Consider the following 11,337-nt stretch of genomic DNA (forward strand, 5'->3'; position numbering starts at 1 on the left):
GTGCGCGGGCGGGGCCCTGGGCTAAGGTCGCGGTGTCCCGCCAGCCGCTCCGGGTTCAAGACCACCTGTACCCGCGTGGTTCAAGGCTACCTTTATGCGCGGGGTGCAAGAAAACTTTCACTCGCTGGATTCCTTTATTCTTTAGGGCTCAAACTATAGAGACAGGACCCGTAGCCCCGGGTTAAGGTCTGGTGTTCTCTCGGCAGCTTTCGCAAGATCTTACGGGTTGGCGGGACCGTGGAGGAGGGGGTTTGCTGCCGAAAGCTGCGAAATCCTACCCCAGCAACTCAAGTGGCCTGAAGGGGAAACTGGAGGGGCGGGGGAGCGCAGGGAGCTAGAGTTCAGAGCCCGAGAAGGTGCGTTTGTGGAAGGGAAGGTGTGATATGAGACGGAGAACTGATCCCTAGACACAGAGAGGAGTGGTAAACGAAGATAAGCGAGGCCAAGAGCTTTAGCTCACCCTTCTCCAAGATTCGGATCACAGAACCTTACACTTTGTTGACTGCGCGGACATGTTAATATCAGCATCCATCCCCGGAGTTTGGAATAAAGAAAAGTCTGGAGAAGTGAAGGAAAAGAGATAAATAGAATAAGTAACAAGAAGACGAGCAGGATGGGGGGAAGGGAAACATAGTTTCTCTGCAAGGTTAGACTTTCAAAAGACTCCTAGATCCTCTTTTCTTCTGGGTCTTCATAGCCTGCCAGGCCAAGAATGCACTCTCCCCGCACGTGATGACGACCCGATTGTAGGGAGAGGGGCAGAAGCTGGGGAAGACTTGAGGAGTTTGGGCAGAGCAAAGAAGCATCTTCAAGCATGACCTGTTTTTATTTACCAATAGACATAGTATTAGTTGTATTGAATTTAACTGAATTAAATATGTTTGAGATAATACAGAAGTGGAGATAATTAAGAAAAGGAGGTTTCTGACCTATGGGATACATAAATATAGTCTGAATATGTAATGATGGTAGAATAATAAAACCTGCCACTTATGCAGCACCTACTGTTTGCCTTGCATTTTGCTTAGAACTTTGCTTATGTTAACTTTTGATTCTCCTTGCATTTTGCTTAGACTTTGCCTATGTTAACTTTTGATTCTCGGTACTTATCAGAGGCAGGTAACATCCCAATTTTACAGGTGAGAAAACCAAGGCACAGAGTAGCTGTGTAACTTACCCTAGGTCACACAGCTGGAGAGTGGCAGCGTCAGGCAGTCTGGCTCAAGAGCCAGTGCCCTTCCTTAACTGTGCTGCTTTTATTAAAGGTGTGGAAGAAGCGCTCCTAAAGGAACACTGTAACATCTGGAGTTGTATTGATAAGACAGTTGCTTTTAAGAAGGTTAATTTTAAACGAGTTCAAGCAGAGGAGGAATTGAATGCTGTTTTCACGAGGACATAGGAGGAGAGATATGAAGAAGAGAGGAGTGTTGCCAAAGCTGAGGGGCCAGGAGGCATGGTACAGGCGTGCATGAAGAGTTTAGGGCTCAAGCTGCCTGGGTTAGATCCAGCTTGGATAAGGTGCTCGACTTTCCTACGCTGCAGATTCTTCTTTTGTAAAAAGATCTGCCTCATACGTGGTTATCATGAGATATATTGTCAAATGTTATGATGAGTGCAAAGTACTCATCACTGTGCTTGGTACATTGTAAGAAGCCAATAAGCATTAACCATCATTTAAACGTGAGCCTCCACGTGCGAGTGTAGAGACCCCACCCCACTGATCACTGGGTCTTCCAGTGCCAGCCACAGAACTTTGCCCATAAGGGTTGTTCTATAAAATTGATTAGATGGGTGGATGCAAGATGTGGACTTGGGAGAAGTAAATATTAGGAGAATAAAAAGAAAGGATGATGAATTAGTGATAATTGTTCCTAGGTGCTAAGCATTTTGCATGCTTTATTATTTTACTTCTTATTATCCTCACTTTACAAATAAGGAAACTGAGGCTTAGAGAGGTTAAGTAATAGCTTACATAAGATTGCATAACTAAGAAGTGTAAGAGACTCCGTTTGGATTGAGGTCAACTGATGCTAAAGTACTTGTTCCTATTTCACAGTGTTTGCTGACTCCCAGCATAGCATGAGGAGGAAGGTAAGAAAAGAGGCATATTCTTGGGCAATTGATTGCAGGTGCTGTGTCGTCTATAGTTTGTTTTAAATTTCTTCACATTAGGCAGAGGAGTGTGAGTGCGTGTGTGTGTGTGTGTGTGTGTGTGTGTATTAACTTTAAACCTTAGAGATGGATAGTTATCATTTGAATACCATAATCAGTAATTCAAATCCCTAGCCTAGTTAGTTAGCATTAAAGAAGTCCAAACTTTGGAGATCACCGTATCACGTCATCATCAAAATCTGCACCTGGAGAGTCCAATCATTAGTTCAAGAGGTATTACAGATGATTATTCAAAGTAAAGCTAGTTTCGTCCAAAATATGTGGATTAGCAAGACATATTATATTAACATAAGCAGCCCCAGCTCTGCCTAGAGTGAGAATGAGAACAAGGAAGCCAGCATTCTCAAACCAGTGGAGTAGGGTCTTGGCTGTCTTAGTCCATTCAGGCTGCTATAACCAAAAACCTATAAACTGAGTGGTTTATAAACAACAAATATTTATTTCTCCATTCTGGAGGCTGGGCAGTCCAAGATCAAGTTGCTGGCAGATTCAGTGTCAAATGAGAAACTGCTTCCTAGACTGCTGTGTCTTAACATAGTGGAAGAAGCAAGGGAGTTCTGTAGGGTCTCTTAAAAGGGCACTAGTGCCATTCATGAGAGCTCCACTCTCATAACCTAATCACCTCCCGAAGGTCCCACTTCCTAATACCATCACCTTGGAGGTTAGGATTTCAACATATGAATGTGAGGTGGGGGGAAATGTTCAGACCATAGCACTGGCTCTAGAACTCTGTTGTATGCTGTGTCCACACTATTGACCAAGGAAGATTCTGCTTTCTGATCTGAAGTAAGCTGTATCCTTCCTTCAGAACTTTGTCTCAGACTGAAACTTTTTGTTATGCAATATACCGGACAGAGCTGAGACTTCACTGACTTTACAGAGCAATGGATCATAGGATGATTTTCATGCCTCCTTGGTAATAAACATTTGTGTGTGATAGATTTGAGTTTGACTTTGTGTGTATTGAAACATACTGCCTGGCAGCCTCTCACCCACATCTAATCTTTGAAGGCTACTAATGGTCGCTCAAACCCTGTCAAGAGGCCAGATTGGCTTGGTGCAGAGACCACTGAGTACATCAGTGTCATAAAAAGGGACTTACTGTCATTGAAAGAGCAGGACAAATGAATTCAAAAGTCCTGAGGTCAAGTTCTAGTTCTGTGGGGAACTGACTCTTTAGAAATCACCTATTCCCTCTGTGAAATCATGCTATTCCCTTTCTTGCATGTACAGTAGGACTTTTCAAAGAGCTAATAGGACTGCATGGAAGTGTGTATGTCTAAACAGTAAGTGCAGTACATAGATCTAGTAAACCCAACACCATGGATAATCAAAGCGCCATTCAGGGGGTTGTAGAAGTGTACATATTTATCAGCCTATGGTGGAAAAAGTAGGGGAATTCTATGTTTTGCATGTGTATGATATGCGTAGAAACAGTCTGTGACACAAAGTGAAGAGTCAATACATGAGATTGGAGTCATCAGTGTTGGAGAGGCCAGTGACTGCAGAAGGAGACTTTGCTTTTGTTTTGTATGGCCTATGATTTCTGAACATTTTAAACCATGTATCTTTATCATGTTTATTATCATACGATTTTTAGTTTAAAAAGATCTTTCACATCACTGAATCTTGACCAGAAGTGATAGAGGGAGAGAGCAGCAAATCAAAAAAGAAAATGTGGTTTTATCTCAATAAAGGTGTTTCAGAAAAAGAGAATATGGATTTTAGAACACTTGAAAAAAGGAACGTGCAGAGTGGTGTATAGTCTGCTACCTTTTGTGAAGTAAAGGGGAAAAATAAGAATATGTATTTGTATCTGCTTGTATTTATATAAAAATATTGGAAAGATATACAAGAAATTAATAAATTGGTTTCCCATAAATGGGGCAGATGGGATGGCAAGGAGACTTTTCAACATATGTTTTTATATCATTTTGATCCTTGAAAAGTGAAAAGAAACTCCTGTGAAAACAATGAATTACCCATATTTCAGAAGAAAATATGTAAATACACACACACACACACACACACACACACACACACACACAAACACTGTGTAGAGGTTCTGCTGCTGCTGTTGCTTCACATTTCTTCACTCAGTTAACACCCTACTTTGTTTCAAAGAATTACAGACCCCTTGGATCAATGTGCGGTGATGACTCTCCAGATACATTTATGCCCATTGAGTTTAAATTGTTCTCAGGAATGGTGTGTGAGTGAGTCCATGGGAGATTGGGAAGGAAGGGAAGGAACATTGCTTGTCATTCACACTTAGCACTATTTGGTGAGCACTTACAACTACTTGCTCCTCACTGAAGACGGTGTGAACAAGATGCCCTTGGCTTAAAGGAGTTTACATTTTAGAGGGGAAATATATTTCAAGAAAGGAAGGAAGAGAAGGAGTGAGGAAAGAAAAGAAGGAAAGAAGCAGGAGTGAAGGGGAAGCAAAAAAAAGAAGACAAAGTAAAAAAAGTAAATTGTTTCGTATTCTTTTTTGAAATAATCAGTCATGTGTAGCTATAAGAGGAAACAGAGAGGCTCAGGAAAAAATAGTTTATTATATTCACAAGACTTAGAGACAGGAGGCACAGCACATGATGCAGGGCCATGTGGGAAAGACGCCTGGGTGATCAGGAGGCAGAGGACAGGAAAGGAGGGTTTAGGCTGCTGTCTTTATTGGGGTTTCTGCAGTAAAGCCAAGGCAGGGCAGGGTGAACTATTTAGGACTGGCTAGCTTGAATAGTTTTGGCAGGTTTTGGGCTACAGGGGTGGTCACTAGTTTCCTGGCACCTGGCCCTGGGATGATTATGGCAGAAGAATATTGTCTCTTGGGGTGAAAGGGCCAGATAGAGGAGATGTGGCTTTGATCCAGTTAGTTTGGGAATCAGACATGCTCCCGGTGGAGCCCTTTGCTATCTCTCAGAATTGGAAAAGCCTCTCTCAAGAGGTGACATTAAAGCTGAGACCTGAAGTAAAAGAAGAAACTAGATTTGTAAAGAGTGGGAGGAGGAGCATTTCAGTCGAGGGATGGATCTTGGTGTTTGCCAGGACCTGCGACAACAGTGTGACTCAAGCTGTTGCAGGGAGGAGAGTTGTGCCAGATTAAGTTGGAGGGGGAGCCAGAGTTCAGCTCACACAGCACCTTGCAAGCATTGGTGAAGAGATTGGTAATACAGAATGGTCTTAGCCCGAGATGATGTGATCTGAATATTTGCTACTGAGTAGGAAATAGATTGGTGAGGGGAAGTACTGGTAGGGGGAAGCCCGCTTGCAAAACTGTTTCAGATAAGAGGTAATAGACGGCTCAACCACAGAGATGGCAGCGGAGATAGGAGAACAGATCTGAGATATCACTTGGAGGTGGAATCAGGTAGAGTTTCTGATGGTTAAGGACAAAGATGAAATTGGGATGACTGCAAGGTTCGAGCTGGCAATGTCAATTTTGGAGTAATCAGCATACAGGTGGTACGTAAACCCATTGGAATGAGTGGGAGAGAGGAAAGAACACCTAATTTTGGCCCTAAAGAAACATTACATTTCCATTTAGATGAGGTGCAGGAACCAGCAAAAGAGACAAAAAAGAGATAATGAGGGAAGTGAGAAGAGAACAGTATTGCAAAAGCCAAGGCAGAAGAGAGTTTCAGGAAGGAAAGAAGAGGAGAGCACGCCAAATGCTGCTAAGTCAAGTGAGATGAGAGCCAAGGTAGAGCTAATTGGATTTCACAACACAAAGATCTCTGACGACCTTGATGAGAGCAGTTTCTGTGTGGTGAGAACACAAGCCAGACTGTAGTTGGTTGAGAAATGAATGGGTAATGAGAAAGAGGAGACTGTGTATCTCAAATAATTTGCTTATGATGTGTGTATTAGTTATGTATCATGATGCACTAGATTATTCCCAAACAAGGTAGCTTAAAATACACGATCTCAGTATTGTTGTAGGTCAGAAATTGGAAGCAGCATAGTGAAGTGCTTCCAGCTCATGGTCACTCATTTGGCTGCAAACATCTGAAGACATTTCCAACATGACTCACTTGCATAGCTGTTGGCAGGAGAATTTAGTTCCTTGCCATGTGGACCTTTCCATAGGACTGCCTGAGAAATGTCCTCACGATAAGGCAGCTGTCTTTCCCCAGTGAGTGACCTGAGTGAGGGAGCAAGGAGGAAGCCTCGACGCTTTTTATGACCAAGTCTCAAAAGTCACATGTTGTCACTTCTGCCTTGTTCTGTTTAGAAGTCAGTCACTAAATCCAACCCACTCTTAAGGAGCAATGCATTAAGCTCACCTTTTAGGGAGGAATGTCACGTTTTTTGACATATTTTAAGCCACTACAGTGGAGTCAGAGAAATGATGTGGTGGTTAGAAATGTGTGGTCAAGGGAGTGTTGTTTTTGAAGTGGGAGATGTAATTGGTCTGTCTTTGTGCTAATGAAAATGAATCAGTAGGGAAAGAGTTTGATGAAGCAAAAGAGAGAAGGGATAATTGAAAAAGTGAAATTCTAAAGACTTCTCCACTTTAACAGTAAAAATAGGAGGAGATGGATGCAGCTATAGTGAGAGGTGTAGATTTGGTGGGGAAATGTGAGGGTGGCTCATGTCTGGTTACTTCCATTTTTTCAATGAATTAAAAGGCAAGGCCTTCAGGCCAAAGTGTGAGTAGATGAGGGATTGTGGGAAGTTTGAGGAAAAGGAGGAGATATAAAATTATTAATTTAGGAAGTAGAAAAGCTAATCTGCTAAAGAAATTGCAGATTGCTTGACATTTTGAGTACCAAATCTGAGCTTTGACATTCATTCAGGAGAAGCCATTCAGCTGTTTTGTGATTTTCCCAAATAACATAAAGCTGCTCAGGTGCATGTGTGAAGTAAAGAAATGGTTTGTGTTTTGCCATATAAGACAATAGGAGAAAAGTACAAAGTACAGAGGGGTTGAGAGTATATTCAAGGAAGTGATTAAATGATGGGAGCTAGATTGGACAAGGAGAGATGTTATGCAGAGAGGGGACAGTTGGAAGGGGAGAAGTTTCTGGGGCAGGGATTGACAATGGATTTGAGGTTGGAACAATTTCAAAAATTTTAGAACAATAGCTCTACCTGAGCAAATGACTTGGAAATGCAGGAGGTGGTTGTTGGAGAGTCTGAGACTTGAAATACAGGTATTACAGGTGAGAAAGTTTCTGATACAGAAGATGGCCATGGGAGTGGATGGCTGAAGTAGTGGAAGAAGAGGGTATTGGGAATGAAGAATTGAGGCAATAAGAAGCTGTGTGTTGGAGGATTTATCCATGTAGAGTTTTAAATCACTGGGAAAGAAAATGGGATAGAGACTTTCTGTTTTATTAGATCATTGTACTAATTTCTTACAAAATAAATATTATCCTGATTTTGGAGATAGAAATTAAGATAGAAATCTGTAAAAAGGTAAGGAATTGCTCTCTATGAACTGGTAGCAAATAATTTCAAAAAAAAAAAAGGAGAGAGAGAAAATGTAGAAGAGGGAGAAAGGGAGTTCAAGAACAGGTAATTTTTTAAAAAATAGAGTACTGCCCATAGATATTAATACTAGAAATAATAGAAGAAAAATCACCATTTTGCAACTCCAATATAATAATAATTGGACAAGAATCATTAATGCATGCTAAAACCAAATAAATGAAAGGTTTTAGGGAGCAGAATATTCACTTGGATTTATAAAAAGAAAGGAAAAATTGACCCTGTTCATCTGGTGGTTACCACCTTAATCAGTTACTCAGATTTAGCATCACAAAGAGTAGAACAACCTGTGTTTATGTTCTGATGCAATGCAATGTGAAGTACATGTCACTTATTAGTATTCTTGTCAAAATTATTTAACCTGAATCTAATCAAGCCTCAAGTAACTTCTAATTTACAGGAAATATGAGTGCTACTGAATTGTGTTAAGGACTCCAGGAAGAAATAATCAAATTCAGAATGTAGGTCATTCCAGAAGATATCTGGCTTGCACTGAAAAAAAGTGTCATGAAAAACAAACAAAAAGATGATAGAAAGACTGTTTCACATTAAAAAGGATTTTTTTTTATAAGACATAAGTAAATGTGAGTTGTGATCCTTGATTGGATCCTGGATTGGCGGTGGGGTGGGGGATGGGAAGTTCTGAGATCACGAATTTGGCAGGTATTAGATGGCATCACTAATGCTGGTAGGTGTTACAATAACATTGTAGTTAGGTAGGTGAATGCCCTCATATTTAGAAGATGCAAGCTGAAGTATGCAGAGGTGAAGTTTTATGATACCTCCAACTTGCTTTCAAATGCTGCAGAAAAATAAAAGCATCTTTACCTGGAAAGATAACGCAAAAGTGGCAAAATGATAACTGGTAATTGGTGAATATAGGTGAAGAGTATATAGGTAGTCACTGAACTACTCTTTCAATTTTTCTCTAGGTTTAAACACTTCAGAAGTGGTCGGGGTGGGGAAATTAAGTTTCTCCAAATTGTTCTCTAATCACATTTCTATGTTTAGTTCCTTTTAATCACTCAATCTACCTATGTGTCTTTCTATCATCTATCTATCATTTTCTCATTTGTTGAATCTCCTATTAGAATATAGGCATTGTATCTGGTTCACTGTTATATATTAATGCCTAGCTTAGGGCTGGTTACGGAAAAGTCATCCAGTATATTAAAAAAAATTTTTTTTAAGTGAACTGGAAGTGGGCTTCCTAAGTGGCGCAGTGGTTAAGAATCTGCTTGCCAATGCAGAGGACATGGGTTCGATCCCTGCTCCAGGAAGATCCCACATGCCACAGAGCAACTAAGCCCGTGAGCCACAACTACTGAGCCCATGTGCTGCAACTACTGAAGCCCACACGCCTAGAGCCTGTGCTCCGCAACAAGAGAAGCCATGGCAATGAGGAGCCCACACACCACAACGAAGAGTAGCCCCCACTCACCGCAACTAAAAGAAAGCCCGCGCACAGCAAAAAAGAGCCAACACAGCCAATAAAATAAATAAATAAATAAGTAAATAAATAGATAAAGTGAACTGGAAGTTATTCTCCTTACAATAATAAAAATTAGACTAGGCTCTTTTTTCTTCTTCTCTGCCTTCTGCTTTATGGAATAAAAATCTCAATCAGGAGCAGAAAGCTAAGAAAGCGCTACTGGGATTCTTCTAGCCCTCCTTCTCTCACACCCAGAAGTGTTTTGTAGAAAGCTGACTGAGTAAGGAAAACTAAAGGTGGCCAGAGAAAGGTGGACATGGGTGGTGTGATGGTAGGTGCTGTTAATTCTTCATTGTTTTGCCAAGAAAATATTCATCATCCTACATAAGCTGTGTCTCCAAGAGAGGATTCAAACTGAGCAAGTCAAGTCTAGAAAAAGGATCAGCCTTAGATTAGTTGTCAATAATAATCCCTACACAAAATGAGAAAAAGAAATACTATAGGATAGCTTATACTTTATTTTCCTTGCTCCCTGTATTAGGTATCCATGTTCACATTCAGCTGTTGTAAAAGAGCTGAGGTTTTGTAAAAAAACCAAAATGATAGCTATTGTCATTGAACAGGATCTCAGATTAAAAAGAATTAAACCACACATACCCCCACACTCTGAGACCTAAATCCACCTAGTAGTGGTGCATCCCAATCGCAGTTTCAGTCCTTTCGGATGACTTGACCTCTTAATAACCAACCACATTGTTAAACTCAATATATGATCCCAGTAAGATCACCATAAATAGGTGCACAATACACTTATGGATCCCTCGTGGCCGATAGAGGCCAAAAACCAGAGTTTATTTTTTAAAAGTTTTTAAAAAAATTTTTAAGATAAATAATACCTGTGCTTATTAACTTGTATTTACTTTTGTCCAAATAAAATTTCTAATAAATACAATAGAAAACAAGTCTATTTTATGCCTACTGTATTCTGGTACTTTTCATGAATGTAGCTTTTTAGATCGTCATTGCTCATAGCCTAAAATCTAAAACATATGCTTCTTGGTTTTGGATCTCTAATGAATAATATTTAACCTTGTTTTATTAATCTGTGACTTAATGTCTTCTCCATGGATAATGCAAACAGCAAAAAATGGTAATTATTTTAGCATTATATACCTCCAATATACATTAGTAACAGACTATTTAAAAATGTAAATAAAAACATAGGCCAAATGGACAGAGGCCAAGATTAAGAATACTTATGTAATTTACATTTAAGTCTTTAAATGGTCCATCTGGAAGCAGAACTCAAATTGGTACCCATAAAAACCAAAGAAACTATATATTAGGAAAAAGGGTAAATAACGAGATCCTCATTAGCTCCATGGCAGAAGCATCATGTTGTGGATAACGGTACAGCCTCTGACATCAGAATAGATTGAGTCACCCCTTACTAGGTGTGTGACCTTGAATATCTGTGAAATGTTAACGGTGACATAATATCAATACCTACTCCCTCAGGGCTGTAATTAGGATTAAATGAGATAATGAATGTACCATTTTTTTTTCCCCTAGTATTCTTTCTTTTTTTATTTTTTATTATTTTTATTATTTTTTAAGCTCTTTATTGGAATATAATTGCTTTACACTCTTGTACCAGCTTTTGAGGGAAGGTACCATTTTTGATGCATTATCTTTCACTTTCTAAAGTAACTGACAAGTACTTTGATGATAATGATGCTAAAGATGGGGAAAGTATGAGAAGTGAAGTGCTATGACAAGTTACAATGGAAAAGAAACCCATGAAAGTCTCTCTTCAGGGTTTAAGATGAATTTACAGAAGGTACAGTGAATGGAAAGAATGCTCCCCTATGAGGCAGACACCTTCGGCCCTGATACTAACACTGCTGGGATTAACTGTGTGGGCCTGAACAGCGACTTCGTCTAGCCTGATGAAGTTCATGGTTGTGTTCAGTTAGGAGGCGGCATGACTGACCTTCCAGCTCCAACCTGTTATCTCCTCTTCGTATGCAAGGTGGGCTCCCATTAAGAAAGAATTCCAGTTGTCATATTTAGTTAATTCTTTGTTTTATTTTATTCAAATAAAGGGCTTATTTTTTTCAGCTTTTAATGAGAAATAATAGCATTGCCATGCGTGCCCATCCCAAGGAAACCCCACAAGGAAGTGGCCACTTTCCCATTCCCCACTGAAGACATGCCTTGAGAATTAAGCACTGACAAAA

This window comes from Hippopotamus amphibius, chromosome 4, assembly GCF_030028045.1.
Source record: "Hippopotamus amphibius kiboko isolate mHipAmp2 chromosome 4, mHipAmp2.hap2, whole genome shotgun sequence".
In the NCBI taxonomy this organism is placed as follows: domain Eukaryota; kingdom Metazoa; phylum Chordata; class Mammalia; order Artiodactyla; family Hippopotamidae; genus Hippopotamus; species Hippopotamus amphibius.